This window comes from Loxodonta africana, chromosome 5 (assembly GCF_030014295.1).
Source record: "Loxodonta africana isolate mLoxAfr1 chromosome 5, mLoxAfr1.hap2, whole genome shotgun sequence".
NCBI classification, from domain to species: Eukaryota; Metazoa; Chordata; class Mammalia; order Proboscidea; family Elephantidae; genus Loxodonta; species Loxodonta africana.
In genome coordinates, this window is record NC_087346.1 from 7694141 (window position 1) to 7708698 (window position 14558).

The 14558-nt window shown below is 35.0% G+C and overlaps 1 pseudogene; it reads right to left on the reverse strand.

The window, feature by feature from the left end:
- Positions 1–5652: 5652 nt before the first annotated feature.
- Positions 5653–6584, reverse strand: LOC100673869 (zinc finger Ran-binding domain-containing protein 2-like; annotated as a pseudogene).
- Positions 6585–14558: the final 7974 nt, after the last annotated feature.

The following is a 14558-nucleotide window of genomic DNA, read 5'->3' on the forward strand; positions in this document are numbered from 1 at the left end:
TAAATTACTTTCAATTAAAAGACATAGAATTTGCTTTTCCAAAGTCTCCAAAAATTTTTGATATTTCCTCTTTCTTGGAAAAATGTTACATGGTTCACTCTTATGTATGTTTAAAACTAACCCAGCCACCCAGAAAGCCTTCCTGGACTACAAAGGCATATTTAACTATTCCTAATTTTTGTCTGTTTTTCCCTCACACTTAGGAATTTGTGCTTCTTCTCGCAGAATTTTGATACTCTATTTTAAATATATGGACCTCAACAGTCTATTCACTCCTTGAGAGCTAAAACCGTTCTTATCCATCTTTTTTTATCCCGAGCTTCTACTATGATTCTTGACTTAAGGAGAAATTAATGTTATGAATGTTGTAAAAACTTAGCAACACAGACTAGAATTGGTTATTCTTACTATCAGATGCAGAAGGCATTGGAATGAAAGCCACTTTTAAGTCTCAATAATAATGGTGTTTCGTTTTTGTGTTTGACTTTTGAGGCCAACATATAATGTAGGTGATTATTATTTTTAGGCTTTTAGATTATTATAATTTAAAATAACTCAGTAAAATGTACTTATGGAATGATTATGTAATTCTAATCATTAGGATATTCAATGTGCCAGTCATTTGAAACACGGCTTTACTAATTTATGGAGAAATTTGGCATTTATAAAACATAATTAAAATAATTTAGAATCAATTATATACTTATAGTTTGTGTACAGATGAGTTATTTTGGTTGTGTATTAACATTTTGATTAATTCTTACTACAGTAATAAAAATCTATTCCTTAAGCCACAAGCTGTAACTTTTTGTTTTCATTTTGATCACAAGGGCTAGTGACTTCCTCAGAGGAGTACCTATTTATATAAACATTTATATTGTGATTTTAAGGTCAGTAATATTTTTAATTCATCTTTAAAAAATTAATATCCCATGGACACTCTAGTTGTACATGTGTGAATATAAATTATTTTTATATTCTTTTTGTAACATTGTATAGAAATATCTACATTTAAAAGATGTTTGAAAACATTATGGCTAGGAGTTCTTTAAGGAGCTTTAAGTTTATTCAGAGGAAGTAAGAGAGTGATGTCACAAACTTAATGTTTTTAGTGAAAGTGACAAAATCTTACCTTATTCCTTCTATTATTATTAATAAGTCAGGAATTTGATACTCTTAAAGTCTTGAGTAATTTTAAGGTTTCAGTTCCTTTAATAAAATGAATTAACAAGTAATAACACCATAACTGGGGTTTAGGGGAAGAATTAAATAAATGAAAGATTTTATATATTTAGAGATTAACAGAGCTTATGCCTCCATGGCAAACTTTATCTCATGTATATAACTAATTTCCCTTAATACATATGTAATAAATTAGCTATCTTCTAAATCATGTGCTCTAATACAATTTTACCATGAGACAAGAAAAAAAAAGGATTATGAAAAGATGAACGGTATCTATGAAAGTTTGTTAGAATCCCCATAATGCCCAACCCAGCCCAGTGCTGCCCCATAATACACATAATGAAAATGATTATGATGAAAGTGTCCTGATTATCTCACAATTCAATAGGTTTCAGTGAAAAGCGACATATACTCCTTCTAGATACTTTTTGCATGCATACGTCACCTAGCATGACTTTCCTGTGAAATCTAGCTGTACATGACTGACGAACATGTAGCCAGGCAAGTGCCATTATTTTCATTTCACATGTGCTAAACTCTCTCTTGATTTGAGCCTCTCCGTATAATTAGGCTTCTACGGGACAATACATTTGATAGTTGCTTCTTAGTTTCCCTACAGTGTACCAATAAAATGGCGCCTCCTGCCATCTCTTCTGCCTCAGAGCTAGATTGTTTCTCCTATATCTCTCCACTAGTGAAGCATCTTCCGCAGAAAGATGTCATTCGCCCACCACTTTCTGTCTGTCTATGAGTTAGTAATCACAAGGTTACGTTGTTCCACCTATAGCTTTCCTGTCCTTACATCCCAGCTCCTGTGTCACTGATTTTGAGATCAGCACTTCTGTTTGATACAAACTTTGACCCTTCTTCCATGAATTTATAAGTCAACTCACTATTTCTTGGCCTGGGACTAGCAGTTTTTGGCTATTTGTAGTTTCTTAATTTCACTTAAACTCATTTCATTACCTATTACCTTAAGTCTTTGACTTTATATAGGCCTGCTAAACACTTCTTCCTTTGATGAGGTAGAAATGCTGCCATGTTTTTTGTCTCGGATTCCTGTAACACTTTTTGCCTTCACTCTTCCTAGTTACAGAATCATCTTCAGGTTCAATTTATTATTGTCTGATTGAATAAATACTTTCATTTAATTGACTTTGTATTTTAAAAAGGTGATTGTTATTTCAAATAAACATTTGTTTGATAAAATGTGTAGAAAGGAGATTTTCAACAGAAAGATCAGCCAGTAAAGTCTTATTCTATAACTTTTCTTTTGCATTTAGTTTGGTAATTTAGTCGGACATTTACATTTAACACCAATATAATTCTTTAAGTTTACAAAGCCTTTTTTTTCTCACTTGATTCTCACTGCATTCTCGTGGGTAAGTATGCTACTTTTTTTTTTTTTTTTTGTCCTTGATTTACAGTTAAGAAACCAAACCTGTTCGCATCAAGTCGATTCAGATTCATAGGACCCTATAGGACAGAGTAGAACTGCCCCATAATGTTTTCAAGGAGCACCTGGTGGATTCAAACTGCTGGCCTTTTTGTTAGCAGCTGAGCTCTTAACCATTGCACTACCAGGACTCTGATTTACAGTTAAGGAAACTGGTCATGTTTTAAAATATCTTCCTCCATATCATACAGTCATCAAGAGGCAGAGGTGATATTAAACTCCTGTCTTTACTTAGTCCTATGTCAGATATTGACACTATCTCGCATTTGAATCTAAGGACTTAAAAAATTAAGTAAAATCATAAAAAACATGAGTTGAAAATTAATGAGGATACCAACTATTACCAAATGCCTTCCAAACATAAGCACTTATGGGGGAATATTTCCACTTTTAAAACATTAGTAATTAGATACCAGTTGTCCAACTGAGGAGACCCTTGGTGGTACAGTTAACATGCTTGGCTGCTAACCCAAGGGTTAGAAATTCAAGTCCACTTGGAGGCTCCTAGGAAGAAAGGCCTGGCAATCTACCTTTGAAAAAATTAACTATTGAAAACCCTATGGAGCAAAATTCTATTCTGACACTGTGGTGTCACCATTGGCAGAATCAATTTGATGGCAGCTGGTTATAACATGAAAGTAAATGAAAACTTGAGAATATGTATAACTTTCCCGAGGTCACCCAGCAACAAAATAGCAAAAGGGAGATTCAAGATCAGGTCTAACTGGTTGCAAAAACACACGCTTACTGCTATACCACTGTTCTTCCATATTTAGTGCAATTTGTTTAAAAAAATAAACTAAAGCTTAGCTATTATGTAAAACAAAATGCTAGCATTTCTCTGATCAAAAATGTTTCTAAACATTCTCTGTATACTTAGTTCCAGTTGACTTCCCTTCTTTTGATCTTTTTCCCCCCTTCTTCTTCTTCTTTTAGGAACCCTGGTGGATAGTGGTTAAGTGCTACGGCTGCTAACAAAAAGGTCAGCAGTTCAAATCCACCAGGTGCTCCTTGGAAACTCCATGGGGCAGTTCTTCTCTGTCCTATAGGGTTGCTATGAGTTGGAACCAGCTAGATGACAGCAAGTTTTTTCTTCTTCTTTGACAGATATCTTTAGAAATCTGGCCATCTTTTGTTGTTAGGTGCCATCAAGTTAGTTCTGCCTCATAGCAATCTTACGTATTAGCAGAAGAAAACATTGCTTAGTCCTGTGCCATCTTCACAATAATGGATATGTTTGAGGACATTGCTTCAGGCGCTGTGTCAGTGCATCTCATTGAGTGTCGTCTTCTTTAAAGGTGAGCCCCTGCTTTCCCAAGCATGATGACCCTCTCCAGGAAATGGTCCCTCCTGATAACATGTCCAAAGTAAGCAAGACAAAGTCTTGCCATCCTTGCTTCCAGGAAGCATTCTGGCTCTTCTCAGCTCCTAGACAGATTTGTTGGCTCTTCTGGCAGTCCTTGGTATTCAATCAATTATCTTTGCCAACATCATAATTCAAATATGTCAGTTCTTTTTCTGTCTTCCTTTTTTATTGTCCAGCTTTTACATGTGTATGAGGCCATTGAAAAAACCATGGCTTGGGTCAGGAGCACCTTAGTTATCAAAGTGACATATTTGGTTTTTTTAAAGCTTTGAAGAGGTTGCTTTCAGCAGACTTGCCCAATGTAATATCTCATTTGAATTCTTGACCGCCGACTCCATGGGCATTGATTGTTGATACAAGCAAAACAAAATTCTTGACAACTTCAATATTTTCTCTGTTTATCATAATATTATCGGCCCAGTTGTGAGGATTTTTGTTTTCTTTTTTTGGAGCTCAGCTGATCAGATTTTAATTTTGAGAAATAAACTCTGAAGGCATTTTAAGCCATAAGTAACTGTAAGTGAATGAGAACAATGATTTCCATTTACATCACATGAAACAACCATTCATTTATACTTAAGAAAATTTTATGTAGTGCATTTAAAGTTAAAAATCTCAAGGCAAATGTTCATTCGAATTCACAATGTCTCTGCTGGCTTTTCACCCAAAGAGGAATATACTTCAGCTTTCTTCAATTTGCTCCTCATTAACAACTATGATTTAGCCTTGTTTACCCCATCGCTTGTGACAACTAGATAAAGGATACCACATAAAACATCTTAAGCTATTAAGATAAACATTTTAATTTTTTTCTCATCAGCCAACCATATCAATAGAAGAGATGAATTGTTAGACTGAGTTTTTTTCTTGCCCAAAATTACGTGCCAGTAAGAGAGAAATGAGTAACAACATCTTTCCTCTTCTATAAGTCACAAGATACTTTTACACTAAATGTGGTGGTATAAAAAGTAAAACTGAATAGAAGACTGATTCTAAGGAATCCTTAACACAGGGAATTTAAAAATGTTTCTGGTTGGCTGTTTTGCAACTTAACTTAAATTTTTTTTTAAGAGAGTCACTTAGACGTAAGTTGACATAAACAGGTTGGCTTCTTTTCTCAGGTTAACATAAACAGCCAGTTCCAACTAAGTTACCAATCGCTGCCTCCATGCCCAAAGTTCAGGCAAGGCTAGCAATTCTGTCTTAGTCAACAGAAGGGAAATATTCACAAATGAAACAGTTCAAATTAGGAAACAAAGCTCTTTGTTATAGCTGATATAGTTTTAGATAAAGAAAATAGTTTTAAATAATGAATGCTAAATATGGCATCTATTTTGGGACATTATGGCTTAAAATGCTGTTTGCTTTTAATTTCACAAATAAACACAGCTGTATTGCTCTGAGAAGCAATGAAAGGCGTTCACCTAGCAGATTCAGCACATCTGACCAAGTAAGACATCAATTTCTTAAAAAATATGCTTCATGCACTGTACTGATTTTTTTCAAGAGATAAATTTTAATACATTATTTCTCTTTTGAACTTGAACGGGAAAAAGAATGAGATGACCCAGAAGATGATCTGTGGCGCCTGGGTATAGTGTCATTCCACGGGGATTGGCCCTGGGCGCAGGGTTGTTCAGTGTTTTCACCAAGCACCTACTTTCAGGTGACCGTGACCTTCCTCATCTTTTTTTGTGATCACCAGATGAAGAAGCTCTAAAAGAATTCTCTTTCTGTTCCTCTCAGAAGAAGATGATGAACTTGAAAAAGGTCTTTTTCATGGGCAAGAAGAGCCCCTGTGGAACCTGAAGTTGGATCTTGATTTCGCCTCACGAGATCTCTAATATTCTCTGGAGCTGAAACAAGATCTTAACTGTGAACTGGAAGAACTTCTTGCCCAGAACCTGGATCTAGTTCTTGAACTTCAGGGCGAGGATAAGCACGATGAAGATTGTGAATGTGAAGGTTGACACTCCGCGTGACTTCATTTATTGGATTTATTTTTATTATTATCGTCTTCACCGGCATCAAAATTATATTTTGAGAGATGAGCATCATCTTCGTTCTCATCCTCAAGTAATTTATATTTAGAAAGATCTTCATCTTTGTCCTCTTCTTCTCCTTCTGATTCTTCATCTTCCTTTAGAATAGACACAGCACCAACTGCCTTCCCTCTATATTTTTTCTTTTTATATCCAAACTCATCATATTCACCATCAGATTTTTCTCTTTCTATATACTCAACATTTTCTCTTTCATTAAAACCACCACCATATCCTGTTCTTTCTTCTAATCTGGCATTCTTTGGAATATTGCACATGTTGCACTCTGATCATCAGGCCCAATTCGCGTTACTGCAAGTTTTACACTGCCAATCATTAGCACTAAATAGGGTTTGGCTCCTTTTTGCAAGTGTCTTTCCTGTTTCTATGCCCTCAGCTTTCATCATCTTGCCTTCAGTTGTTTTCTCTCATCCACATAAATTATAACTGGCTCTTCTAGCAAAATTTACATTTCCACATTTTTGTCAGGACAAATCCAATTCCCATCACTGACTGGGAAATTCTTGTTTGACATCTTGGCTATTGACACCACAGCCGCCCATAACTATGCCTCCAGATTTTTTTTTTTTTTTAATGGTGAGATGTAATCCATACTGAAGGTTGTCATCTTTGATCTTCATCAGGAAGTGCTTCAAGTCCTCCTCACTTTAAGCAAGCAAGATTGTGTCATCTGCATATCTTTTAGACCTATGTTGAATCTTTAAAAATAATTTTGAATATAGAGAGTTCATTTTGGACATATATTGTTTCCAACAAAAAGGTTTCACATTACTGCATGACTTTTTCCCACTTATTAAAAACATCTTTGAGAATTTGGTATTTGCCGTGTAGTGTAATTGTCTCCAGAGTTGCAATCTTTGAGATATAGGCACTGAGCAGGGGAATAGTGACATCGAGGAATAATAAGGGATAGAATAAAAGGACAAAATCATGGGCAAGGGATGGTTATTCCAGTGGAGATGGGTGTTTTGGAAGTGTTTGTGTAAGCAGTACTGGGTTTACACGAGTATGGAGTGGTAAATAGACGCTAAAGGAGGAATAACCGTATATTCCATGTAAATAGAATGGATACACTATTCAAAAAGGAAAGTGAAACACTTGTATTTCTTATCTCTTTGTCAAATTCTTTTTCTTTTTTTCCTGTTTCTTGCTTAGGTAGAGCAAGTGAGTTATATGCTTGAATAATCATTAGATGAGGGCTTTTTTTGGTGGTGATAGTGGGATGTTCAGAATCTATTTCTCAGAATTATATAAGACTAGTGGTATTAAAGCAGTTGGCATTTAAATGATAATGCAGATACACTGATAAAGATCTATTTTTAAAAATTGAAGGTATGTTTCATAATGTGTAATTTTAAGGTTAAATTTTGAGAAAATGCCGGTCACATTTAAATAATTAATTCAAATATTAGTAGAGATGTGTATTCAGATCTGTTTTTTTAAGCAAAACAGCTGTAGTTAGATTTATCTCTATTCCAGAAACTCTGCATTCGTGTGTGTGTGTGTGCGTTTAAAAAATATAAAGGTTGGCGTGAGAGTGAGGTAAGTTTAGATTTTGGCTAAGCTGAAAAGAATCAATGAAAGAGTCTCCATGGTTTACGATTTATCTTGTTTTTGATCTAATTGAAATCAAGTAATTTCATTTCCATTCCAGTTTTATTCCGAATCTTGCAAACATTCCCATCAGCAGGGTTTAATTAGCCTGTGTTACCCTTTATTAGCCAAGAGAGCCTGACGGTCTTCTGTGCATTTTCTTTTGGCAACGTTCATTTATTATTTCCTTGCCTGCTTATTTAGAGCATTCTGCAACTCAGCCGATCTTAATTAACAAAGCTGCCACAAATTCTTCATTACCACAGGTTGGATGAATATTTAACACATACACACACACAATAATAACCAAGTAACTTGTAACAATAAGTAAATATTCAATAAGAGTATGTATTTGTAGGTAGACGCACAACTTAGTAGAACAAAATTTCTTGAACAGTGTTTACATTTTGATATTCATTATCTGTAACATAAAGAATAGTCACTAAAAGGGAAAAGGTACTCTCACCATCAATATATTCTTTTCCAGCCTTTTTCTAGTGCAGAATAACATACATTAGGCTAAGTTTTAGGAATGAAATGGCTTAGAGTTTCTTGGCTTCTCTCATCCGTTTGCATCACCATGCGAGCTAAACCAAGCAGTTAAAGAATGTAGATGATCATTCACAAATTGTGGCAGGTATTCAACCTGCAAATTTCAGAGCTGTCAAGGTTGAGTGTTTCAATCAATTTTGACATCTCCTAGCATTTTCTTTCATATTCTAGCTTCTATAAATAATATCCTTTCTAAGGTGTCATTTTAGGTTCATGGGCTTGTTTCTCCCCCCTAATATAAAGAAAAGTTGTATTTTATCTCTTAACATGTCTTTTCTACCTTTATTCTGAAGAAAAAAAAAAAAAAAACAATATGGCATATTAAATGAGCTACCTGATCCATGATTCTGTATTAAAGAGAAATGTTTTAATAAGGGATGCAACAATAACAACATATTATTTAGCACTTGTAAGAAAGTTTACCAAAATTTTAAAATGTTTTGAGAACTTTAAGATAAAATCTACCATAGAGTAGCATGCTTGCTCTTTGAAAGAAAAGCTTTCTAAAGATGATCGTTTTCCCATTTACACATACCTGAGAATAACTATTGAAATGCCTACGTTATTACAGTATTTATCGCGGGACTCTAATTTGAACAAAGTGGGTCCATCTGGGATCTAACCCTGGGCAGACTTAATTTTCATACTATGAGAAGGGTCTTATTAAAAGGTGTTCTCATTATAAAAATGTCACATAACAAAGATCCTAAAGGAAGCATAAAGAATACTTTTTAGTATTTTTCAAGTTGTACTTATTCTTTCAACCACCATTTTGATTAGCCACATTTTCCTATGTAGAAATTAAACAAGCTGATTTAAAATCGACCATGCTGTGCATAGTATGTTTGAGCTTGAAAAACTTTGCTAACCCCCTTATTGAGAATTCTTTACCAAAAAAAAAACAAAACCTGTGATCTAGAAAAGTTAAGTAATTTTTTTTTTCCCCTAGAATCAAAAAGACTTAGTGGCAGAGCCAGAAAGAGAACACAAAGCTCCTCACTCACAGTACAATGGAGTATGTCTCCATTTTTATGCCAAAGAACCCTGAAACTTCAAGTGGCACTTAAAGGGTCACATCCTTCCATACCCCAGGGAAACAACTGAGGAATTCCATTGCTATAGAACTGGCACTTTTGTAATTTGAGGTAAATAATTTTAGGTGATCATAAATATTTCTATCATTGGCTTGTGCCAACAATTTCTTTTGTTTGTTTCTTTTTTTAACAGTAAAATCCTGGACTTTCAAATCTCCCACACTTTTGATTATTAAGTAAACCTACCCTTTATATTTACTTATCAAAGTAGATGTCATGAGAGGAAAATGTAGGTCTATGGTAGACATTACTACGGATTACCAATATCTGATCACCCTCTCCTACCTGGTCACACTACTCAATTCCCTTTAAGAGATGGTCAGTTAGGTAGTTTGGCCAATGTACTTTGAGAATAGGTGAACTGTGTCTCCTTAGGACTGGGCCAATAAAAACCCTGTATGGCTCTCCCACCCTCTTTCTTGTCACCATGTTCTGTAGCCCCTCTGAAATGTTGACACTGTAAGATAGAAGCAGAGAGGATTACTGAGTTGTCCTGATGATACATCAAGGTCAGAGCAGAATCTGAGTGAGTGAAATATAAAAGTTCATTGTGCTACCATGAGAGCATAAGTTGATTTATCCTAATTAATTTATTTCTTATAGGAATATGCTCTGTGTTTGTATGTGTATAAACTATCTTCTTTCTTTGAAACTATACATTTTAAAACTATTTGGGAATATTGAGTCTGAATTCGTGAAGGACAGTTACCTTGGTTCTTAATGCACGTTTCTAGTTCTTTAGTCATTTTGTTTTTGCTTTTTGTTTTAACACACCACCATGAACAGCAATTTATAGATTGTACACAGAAGTGTATTTTCATCCTCAATATACGGATACCACAAACGTTTCACTAAACTATACCTTTTTTAATGACCAGGCCTACATTTTATTTAGATTTTTGTTGAGTAAGATACTGTTTTAAATATACATTTATTAATAAGTATGTGTTTTGTTTTGTTTTTCTTTACTTGCTGAACTTTGTTGGTATTCAACTTGAAGCCTTCCTTTTCTCTGAAAACACTCTAACTGCCTTCTCTGTTGCCTGCTTACTCTTGTGTATGTCATCCTTTGGATATTTTACCTGTTTGCCTTGTATTATAACCAATTAGATTTCCCTCTCTTTCCTTACTTCACTGTAAACTCTTGAAAGAAAGAACTATGCAACATACCAGCCAAAATTTGTTTTGATTGATTATCTGTTCTGACTACCTAGTGCCCATCATATGCCAAGAAGTTCTATTTTGTGGCATATAATCTTTGTGTTTCTGTGGAGCTTGAAATGTACTGTACTTATAATTGGTGCTTAGAAACATTTTCTAAGGATTAAATGAATGAGTAGAATTTCTATTTAGAGACATGGCATGAGTGGAGTTCATAAAATGTATGTTGACTATACTTTCCATTGAGTGGAAAATTCCAAAACAGTGGCCAATTATTGGGTTACTGTTTATTGAGATTCTCCTAGCCAAGAACTAGAGCAGAAACTAGCAATGGTTATGAAAGGAAAAATCTTACTTTTACATTAAAAGTGACAAAACTAAGAAAAGGAAGAAAAAGAGCATTTGCTCTCTTTGTTTCTTGAGATAATTCTTATGGTTCTGCCTGTTTTGAAAACACTGTCTTGTCAAGTAATCTAAATAATGTCCTTAGACTAGATTGCAATCTGTGGCCAATAAATGGAGCAAGATCCATGGGCCTAAAAATATGAGCAAGTCAAGTACCTACTAAAACATTGATTTTTTTTTTTTTCTTTCTGAGACAATGCTTCAATTTTAATACTACAATGTTGCTATGGTACAAAGACTAACAACAAGGAAGGCTTAATGAGATAGGTTGAAAGATGGGCTACTGTCATGGATTGAATTGTGTCCCCAAAAAATATCTGTCAACTTGGCTATGACATGATTCCCTGTACTGTATGATTGTCCACCATTTTGTCTTCTGATGTGATTTTCCTATGTGTTGTAAATCCTATCTGTATGATGCTGATGAGATGGGATTACCAGCAGTTATGTTAATGAGCCAGGACTCAATCTACAAGATTTGATTGTGTTTTATGCCAATCTCTTTTGAGATATAAAAGAGAGAAGTAAGCAGAGAAACATGGGGACCTCATATCACCAAGAAACAAGTGCAAGGAGAATTGTGCGTCCTATGGATCTGGGGTCCCTGCATTGAGAAGCTCCTTGATGATGACACGAATCTTCTTCCAGAGCTGACAGAGACAGAAGGCCCTCCCCTGGAGCTGGCACCCTGAATTTGGACTTCTAGCATACTAGACTGTGAGAGAATAAGCTTCTTTGTTAAAGCCATCAACTTGTAGTATTTCTGTTATAGCAGCACTAGATAACTGAGATGGCTACCAACCAATTGGTGGGCTAAAATTTAAAAATCCAACTTTGTTCTTTGCAATGGATTCAGAGGAATTTATTTTCTTTATATACATACGGATAATGATTTCCAGTTTTTTTTCCCCCTCAAAAGGAGCACTAAACATGTATCTCGAAGTACAATTTCTTTCCAGCCTTGCCTAATTCCTGTTTCACATCAAAATTCTTACTCCCCTGAAAACATTCTTTTCTCCTCTGCCCCTTCATTGCAGTTACTGCCCTCCCTCCTGCACCTCTATCTTCCTCAGAGTATCTCACTCGTTCTTAGAGACTTGGAGCTATGTTACTCTTCTGGGAAAGTTCAAACCTCTCATTCTCTAAAAGTCTCTTCTGTTAGTGTTTTCTCGTTAAACTTACAGCAGATATTTGACAATGTATTTAATTGCTTATTTAAATATATTCCCACCCCATTAGAATGATGCTTCAGAGATGGGTCAGTGTATCTTTTGTTGTTTTTTGTTGTTTCCGTTTATTAAAAATATAGATATTTAATTATTTATATATTATATTTAATTAAATATATATATATTTTAATTATTTCATTCACAGTGCCTGGTAGAGGCCCTCAATTAAACCTTCTTAAAGATAGAAAAATATGTTGCCCAATATAAACAAGGAAAGGGAAAAGCAATAAGGAATTAGAATCAATCTGTATCTGGTAGGAGTGCTCCTTTTATTTCCTGAGAGGATTTGCATTTAAGATGTACCTCTTTGGGGACAGAAAGAATTAGCATGAAATTTTCTGACTGTGACTATTCAGATAAAACAAGTCTGTCCTTAATTTTGTGCATACCAGGGTATAGTTAATTGGCTTTGATCCATAAAATATTTTTATTTATTCACTTTAATGGTTTAGGAAAGAGAAAGGCTAATGGCCAGAGAGACTTAATGTGGTTGGTTGATAGATGACTGCCAACCAACTGATGTGTTAAAAATTTAAAATTACATGTTCTTTCTTTGTAACAGATCCAAAGGCCTTCATGCTCTGTACATACATTGCTAGCTTTATACTGGTTAATTGTTAAGGGTGCAAACCACCATTTTCTCATACACAGAGATTTTTAAAGGTTAAAGATGATAATCTCTTTGATTATGAATGTTGCACCCACAGGTTGTTAATTTGATGAATTATTTTATCTAATTCTGACACCAGCTTTATTCTTACAGCAAGTCTTTGAGACAGGGGCTACTGTTATTGTCTCTATTTTACAGATGTAGTATCTGAACATTGAGAAGTTAAAAATTTGCCAGAATAGTGCAGCTGCTAAACTGTAACACAAGTATTCAAAAGTAACAATCTGAATAATACAAGTATTTCCTTAACCAGTCTTCCTTATTACTCCTACCTCATTAATTTCAAAAAGCAATAAAAGTTAAGGAAATGAAGTTACAGGTACGTTATTTTCTCTATTAAATTAAAGCACGTTTTATTTGTACTACATGTGAAGTACAATTCTAAAGGTATATTTTTATCTCAGGAATCTTGAACATTTCATTTGTAAGAAGATAGATTTTCTAATCTCATTCTCTTTCCTTTAATACCGGACCATCTCTCCTTTGTCTCATTTTCATCTTTCTGCATCCCAAGGTAAAGGAAACATGTTTTGGTGGTAAGAAATTTGCTTTTTTTTTTTTTTTTAATTTCAGAAAATAGTAAAAATCTAGTATTTTTTTTTACCTTAAGGTAGCAATATGCATGTTTCTAAATTCCTAACCACACATTACTTTCATAATAAAGAAGTAATTATAGATTATCGTGATACACAGAGAAATGCTTCCTTCCCCTAACGATGCCGGTATCCTAACCCATGAATATGGCGGTCTACATGACAAAAGGGTACTAAGGTGGCTAGTCAGATGACCTTAAGGCCAGAGTAGCTCGATTATCTGGCTAAGCTCTTAAAAGTGGTAGAGAAGGTAGAAGAGGAGAGTCAGAAGGAGTCGTGACCATAGAAGAAAGGATCGGTGAGACGCGACATGCTCTCTTTGAAGACTGCAGGCGGTGACTCTGAGCCGAGACCATGTGGGTGGTTTCCAAACCAGTCGCCGCGGAGAGGATTCTGACTCACGCTGACCCCGCGTATGTTAGAGTATCACTGCGCTGCGCAGCATTTCACTGGCTGATTTTTTGGAAGTAGATCAGCAGAACTTCCTCCTGAGGTACCACTGGGTGGACTCGAACTTGCAATATTTCAGTTAGCAGCCAAGCTTCTTAACCATTTGTGCCATCCAGGGACTCCAGGTGGGAAAGTTAAGGAAACGGAATCTACTCTAGAGTCACCAAAAAAGGAAGACAGCCCTGCTGACGCTGATTTTAGCCTGGTGAGACCTGTGTCAAACTTTTAACCCAGAGGACTCTAAGATAATAAATTTGTGCTTTTTAAGCTACTAAATGTATGGTATTTGTTACAGTAGTAATATAAAACTAATGCAGTTATAAATTAATCTGTTTGACTTTTTAAATATTAGAAACACAGAGATGTTTAGTTTTTGTAATTTTGTTTACAGTTACAGACTTTAAAAAGATGAGACATACCAACAGCGCCTGTGCTATGTTGAAAACCCTGGCATCGTAGTGGTTAAGTGCTATGGCTGCTAACCAAAACGTCAGGAGTTCAAATCTACCAGGCGCTCCTTGGAAACTCTAAAGAGTAGTTCTACTCTGTTCTATAGGGTCACTATGAGTCAGAATTGACTCGATGGCAATGGGTTTGGTTTTTTTTTGTGCTGTGTTCTTGACATGATGTCTTTTTATAAAAATGTGTACTATATCAGTGTAAATATTCACATAGGCAAGCATATATCTAAAATATCTTTAAAAAATGGTGTTTTTTTTTTTTTTTTTTTTTAATCTAAAA